Raw genomic sequence first — 7,160 nt, forward strand, 5'->3', positions numbered from 1 at the left:
CCTTGGGAAACAAGTAGGCTCTTACTATTTACCATATGAAGGATCGGCCCCTCCACCCGAGTTTCACACCCTCCCAATTTTCCCTTCTGCGCTGGCCCCGGGCCTCGGCCTCCGCAGGGCCGCCCCCTCCAGGAAATCAGCCGTGCTTCCCGGAGCCGCTCTGGGCCAGTCTCAACAGGAGCCCTCCGGCGCGGCGCCCCGCCCCTTCTGCCCCTGCGCCCCCAGACCCCACTCCTGCAGTCCCCCGCCCCCTCCCGCGGGTGCGTGCCGCCCTCGCCCTCCAGCTACCCCCCCGCCCCGCACGGCCTTCCTCTGCTCTGTCATCAGCTCCTGGTGCTCCCCGCCCTCCCCGAGCACTAGACCGGATCCGCACACAGGGGGTGTGGGTGGCGGGTACTCTGGAAGGGGAGGGAAAACCATCTTCTCTGTACCCTCGGAAGTCCTTGGCTGGGAACTCTGTGACGAGAAAAGTTTATGAAGGTGTACACGTCCTGCACCTCCTGCACCCACCAAGGGCCTGAGGTCCGCGGGGACAGCTCCGCCTCCAGACCACAGCCGCGCAGGGGAGGCCAGGCCGGAAGCAGGAGGACGCAGGTCACACAGATGCAAGCTGGTGCCTTCTCCCTCGGAAGGGTCGAAAGCCCTGTTGATCTCAGTTCTTTGATGGATCTAAGAAAAGTTATTAATTTTTAGTTTGTTTAGCCTTTTTCTCATTATGAGGACTGGAGTGACAATTTCTAAACAACTCATATGCTGGATGGGAAACAAGAAGTCCCCCAATTGGCTTTAAAATACTTCTGTCTTATCAAAGACATGTGTGTGGCTTGAGTGCTTCTTGGCCATTCTTACCTCTAAATTAATGACCCCTGGCAACACTGTGAAATGAATTAACTAAATGGATGAATTACCATGAGACCCTGAGTGGTTTCTGAGCAGTATGTATCTGCCCATCTATACTGTTTAGTAGTAAAAATTTATGATTTCCATCTGGATTTTCAGGGCAAAGGGCATGGAAGGAGTGTTAATGGTCAAGACTGGTCAAGTAACTAGACTGTGCCTGTGAGAGTTTGTAAGACCGCTTCATCGGGAACAGACTTTGGGCCTCCTGGTACCAATGCAGGCAGACTGCTCCCACGGACCCAGATTGGGGTCCCACAGAACCAGCTAAGAGAGTCCTTTGCTTCATGCAAGATAGAAGTCAAACATGAGCCGGAGAAAGTGAACACAGTTTGAAGAGGCAGGGTAAGCATCAGAACCATACTCAGATAAGACAGAGATGTTGGAATTATCAGACCCAGAATTTAGAACAACTATGATAAATCTGCTAAGAGCGTTCATGGATAATATGCAAGAACAGATATGGCAATGTTAGGAGAGAGAGAGAGGGAAAGTGTATGAAAGGACCAAAAAGGATGCTAGATGTTAAAGGCACTGTAGTGGAAATGAAGAACATCTCTGATGGGCTTATCAGCAAACTGGACACTGCTGAGCAAAGAATCTCTGAGCATGAGAATATCTCAATAGAAAACTGAAAAGCAAAGGGGGGGAAAAAGACCAAAGAAAAGAGAACATAATATCCCAGAACCATAATAGGCATAATGGAACAGAAAAGATATTTGAGCAGAAAAGAACAGAAAAAATACTTGAAATAATGACTGAATAATTTCCCAGATTAATGTCAGATACCAAATTACAGATTCAGGAAGCCCAGAGAGCACCAAACAGGATAAATGCCAAAAAAATTATACCTAGATACCTAGATGTTTGTAATTTTCAAACTACAGAAAACAAAAATAAAGAAAAACATTCCTGAGAGCTGCTAGAGGGGGAAAAAATTACCTACAGAGGAGCAAAGAGAAAACTCAGAAATTATGCAAGCAAGGAAAGTGGAGTGAAATTGTTAGTGTTGAAAAACTCACCAATCTAGACTTCTGCACCCTATGAAATTATCCCTAAAAAGTGAAGAAGAAAGAAAGACTTACCTAGACAAAATATTGAGACAATTTGTTGCCAGTGGACCTGTCTTGCAAGAAATATTAAAAGAAATTCTTTAGAAGGAAATGATATAGATCAAAATTGTGGATCTATGTGTGAAAGAGCATCAGAGAAGGCATAAATGAAGGTAAAATAAAAACTTTATATTTTTTATTCTAAATTGATCTGACTGGTAACAGGTGGTAAAAAATAGTAATCCCTACAACATATTTCCTTTTGTCTATGTGTGTATGTATGCATATATTTGTTTATGTATCAATGAAATGAATGGCAACAATGATACAGGGAAAATGGAGGAATTAGAATCATTTTGCTATTATAAGATACTCATACTACCTTAGAAATGGCACAAGGTTATTTGAAAGTAGGCTTGGGTTAGTTCTAAATGTATATTGCAAATTCTAGTACTACCACTAAAAAAAGTAAAAAAAGAAGTATGACTGATATGCTAAGAAAGGAGAGAAAGTGAAATAATAAAAAATGCTCAGTTAAAGCCACAAAAGACAGAAAAAGAGTAGAAGACAAAAAAGAATGAAAAACAAAGGCAACAAATAGAAAATTGTAACAACTATGGTTAATAGTAATCCAGCTCTATCAGGAATCACTTTAAATGTCAATGGCCGAAATACACCAATTAAAAGACAGAAATTAAAAAAAAAAAAAAAAAGACAGAAATTGTCAGAGTGGACGAGAAACAAGACTAAAATATATGTTGTCTACAAGAAACCCACTTTAAATACAAGGACATATATAGACTGAAGGCAAATGAATGGAGAAAGGTATACCATGTTAACATAACGAAGTAAAATGAAAGCAGGAGTAACTATATTAATTTCAGCAGAGCCAACTTCAGACCAAGGAAAATTATGAGGGCTAGAATGGAGCATTATAGAATAATAAAGGGTTCTATTCTCTCTTACAAAATCAGCATCTCCAGACAGCTTATTCAACAACAACAAAATACGCATTCTTAAACTCACATGGAACATTCACCAAGGTAGACCACATTCTGGGCAGTAAAACATACCTTAACACATTTAACAGGATTGAAATCATACAATGTCTGCTCTCAGACCACAGTGGAATTAAAGTAGACATAATAACGGAGAGATGGCTGGAAAATCCCCAAATATATGGAGACTAAACAACACACTTCTAAATAACACATGGGTCAAAGAAAAATTCTCAGGAGAAATTTTTAAATATTTTGAATTAAATAACAATGAAAATATAACATCAAAAAATTTTTGATACAGTGAAAGAAATGCTTATAGGGAAATTTACAGCATTGAATGCATATATTTGAAAAGTGAAAGATCTGAAATGAATCATCTAAGCTTCCATCCTAGGAAAGTAGAAAAAGAAGACCTAATTATCCAAAGTAAGCAGAAAAAAAAAAGAAAGAAAAAATTAGGGCAGAAATTAGAAACAGGAAATCGATGTATGTGTATGTATGTGAGGAAGATCTTACCAGAATTCTTCGCTTGACCCCGTTCTAACACCGAGGCAGCTGTGAGCGCGGACGGAGGGGGAGATGGCTGGCACAGGTACAGGCGCCGCCTGCTGCAGCGCCCACCAGAGGTCTGGTGATGACATCATCTGCGGGGCTCCAGCCCGTGGTTTACGGGGGGCAGGGCGCAGGTGCTGCTGGACCCCCCCCTTCTAAAGTGCAATGCAAAAGGGATATCATATATATGCAGCGTTTGTTGGGATTTTTTTTTTTTTTTTGCTTTTGTTTTTCTTTTGCAGTTCCAGAATTTGTATGCATGGAATGTTAACCCTCTGCCGTATGTGTCCCCATCGATGGGCATTATTACCGGGTCCCGTGAGGGGCCTGTGTACTACACAACACTCAGAATGCTGTGTCCGGCCATGTTTCTCCGGAGTTGTTTTCTCAGTCATTTCTTCAAGGGAAACTAAATGATTCAGTTGGAACAGAAAAAAAAAAAAAAAAAATCAATCAGCCTCTCTCACAAGGGAGAAGGGAGAGGACACAAATTAGTGCTATCAGAATTGAAAGATGGGACATCACTACAGATGCCATGCATATTAAGAAGGTAATAAAGGATTGTTATGAACAATCTTTATGCCCACAGTTTGGATAACCTGGATGAAATGGACCAATTGAAATTGTGAAGACAAATTTGCCAAACCTTACACAAGAAGAAAGAAGTAACCTGAATAGGCATATATATATATTTTAAAAATTTGATAATTATTAACATTCCAAACAGGAATTTTAGGCCCAGATAAGTTCATGGTGAATTCTTCCAAACATTTAAGGAAGAAATTATACCAATTCTCTATGATCTGTATTATACCAATCATAGAGAATCTCTATGATTCTCTCCTTAAAAGAGGACTGAAAAATGTATCCTAGATAGCCCTGGTGGCTTAGCGGTTTAGCGCCCCCTTTCAGCCCAGGGTGTGATCCTGGAGGCCCAGGATCAAGTCCCAAGTCAGGCTCCCAGCATGGAGCCTACTTCTCCCTCTGCCTGTCTCTCTCTCCTTTCTGTGTGTCTCTAATAAATAAATAAATAATCTTTTTAAAAAAATGTATTCTATAAGGTCAGCATTACCCTAATACCAACATCAAACAAAGACTTTACAGGAAAAGAGGGCTACAGACCACCATCATTGACAGATGCAAAAACTCCTCAGCAAAAATAATAGCAAATTTAATCCAACGGCATATAGAAATATTCCAGGTGTGCAAGGCTGGTTCAACATTCACAATCACTTAATGTAATGCATCACACCAACAGGCTGATTGAGAAAAAGAACATGATCAGATCAAAAGATGTAGAAAAAGCATTGAACAAAATCCAGCTCCCATTCATGATAAGAACTCTCAGTAAATGTCTGTGCCTTCTACTCCATTTTGCTGTGAACCTCAAACATCTCTTTAAAAAAACAAACAGGGATCCCTGGGTGGCGCAGCGGTTTGGCGCCTGCCTTTGGCCCAGGGCGCGATCCTGGAGACCCGGGATCGAATCCCACATCAGGCTCCTGGCGCATGGAGCCTGCTTCTCCCTCTGCCTGTGTCTCTGCCTCTCTCTCTTTCTCTCTGTATGACTATCATAAATAAATAAAAAAATTAAAAAAAAATAAATAAATAAACAAACAAAAAACCCACAACTCTAATAAAAAATAATACATATATTAGAAAAGAAAATGATTTCTGTTTGTGGAATTTTATGAAAGAAAGTGAAGTCTTGAATTTCAAACTTTGCAGAGGATAGACTGAGAGCCATGTCTTGGAGTGGTGTGGAAAGCAGGGAAGAGCTAGCAGGAGCCCCAACTGGGAACTCATAAAGCATAGAGAGGGCAGCCATTCATAGACTTTGGAGATAAATTCAGCAGAGTCTGGCAATCATTTCCATGCTGGGGGAGAGGGGGGAAAGGAATTCTGAGGGAGGCCCAAGGACAAGTTCCAGCACCTCCATAGGGCCTTCACGAAGTAAGGTGCAGGTTTGGTCAGTGCCAGTATGTCTGAGATTATTGTGATGCTGGTCATGCTATTAGCATAAGGCTCATAGAACTAAAATGCTTAAAATTATCTAGGAGGTGGATACCACCTAACCTTGGTGTGGCGGTTGTTTCAGATCCATTTTTAAAATGTAGTGGCAGACAATGACCCCATAACAACTGCAAGTACAGAGAAGACCCCAGGGCTTCAGGAACCAACACCCATGAGTACAGGAGCCTAAGGGGGAGCTGCCCAGCGACTGGGTGGGTGGAAACACACGTGCCTTGCAGTCAGTTAGCTTTTCTTTCTCTCCCATGTGGAGGTGGTACAGTTTCACAGCAACACCTCTCACCCTTTCTGACCCAGCATCCTGTTCACATCAGTGGTATCCAGCACACAGTCCTGTCCCTCCCTCACCCAAGTGACAAAGTTCTGGTGAGGCGCCAGGACAAGTTGCCTGTGTGCCCTGCCACCACGGCCAGGTGACATATTTAATGGCACCTGGAAGGAGTTGTTTAAGAAAAGAACGTGAGCCAGAAAATTTTTTCAGTTGGAAAGGACTTTTGAACCAAATTGGTTCCCACAGATCTTGTTTATATAGTGTAACATTCCCTCATTGATGTCTTCAAGTTCTCTTCTAAGAGTACCTGGTATCATCGACCATCACTTTGGATTCCATTCCACTTTTAGGTGTCCTTTAAAATCCAGTCTTTGGGCAAGAAAAATTGCACTCCCAGAGAGGGTTGGCTTCGTGGCGGGCAAGCTGTGCATTTGCACCAGGCCAGACACTTGACTTAATGCTCTGCTGTTGCTGGTTGGAAAATCTTAGTAATCTTTAAACAAAAAGCCCTGTGTTTTCATTTTGCACTAGGCCCACAGATTATGTAGCAAATTCTTCTCACAAAAGCTCACAAAAGGAGCAATCATCCGATTCCACTGCTCTTTACAGGGAGGCGCAAGAAGGTGAGCACAAGGCCACCCTCTACTTGACAACAAGTGTGCGCGTTACTGAGGGTGAGGGGATGCACCGCTAGAATGAAATACTTTAAGACACGCCCTAGGATATCAAAAGAAAAAGACCCACTAAACCATGAAAACTTTATTCTAGGGTTTGACGAATGTTTTCCAGCCTTTTATTTTAATCTGAGTACTTCAGGCCTTGTTGGCCTCCAGTTTCTTGTCAGGCTTCTTGTTTTCTGTTGTGTTTTGTTTTGGTACGTTTCATCACTAATCATGCTTTTTACTCTTTCAAGATTCCATCGTGTGGCTCTACTTTTCAAGATATTCAGTGATGGCCTAGAATGCAGAATCATGGGAGGAGGAATAGCACAGCACTCAGTTTTTACAATATGCACATTTTATCTTTCTTTCTTGCCCAATTCTTCTGAATTATATTAAAAGTCAAATGTTAAGTGAGAAATGCAAGTTTCTTAGGAAATCTGGAGAGTAGCTACAAAAGTTTAAAATTAGAAAAGTGTAGCTCAAGTCTAGCTCATAGCATAGACTGCTAATTTGTGCTGAATATGTCTCTAACTCTTCTACAAAGTGCCCCAGGCAGGTAGACTGGTTGTCTGTGTTTCTATCAGATTTAAATCCACATTTCCATAAAACCTCTAAGAGAAAGGCCCCACTGGGGTTTGAACCCAGAATCTCCTATTTATTAGGCAGGTGCTTTAACCAACTAAGCCATAGAGCC

General features: G+C 41.8%; 1 non-coding gene across 1 annotated transcript; it reads right to left on the bottom strand.

Moving 5' to 3' along the window:
* Positions 1 to 7,086: 7,086 nt before the first annotated feature.
* On the bottom strand, positions 7,087 to 7,160 carry TRNAI-AAU. The gene has a single exon. It is a non-coding gene; the product is annotated as a tRNA-Ile (tRNA).

Source organism: Vulpes lagopus, chromosome 10 (assembly GCF_018345385.1).
Source record: "Vulpes lagopus strain Blue_001 chromosome 10, ASM1834538v1, whole genome shotgun sequence".
In the NCBI taxonomy this organism is placed as follows: Eukaryota; Metazoa; Chordata; class Mammalia; order Carnivora; family Canidae; genus Vulpes; species Vulpes lagopus.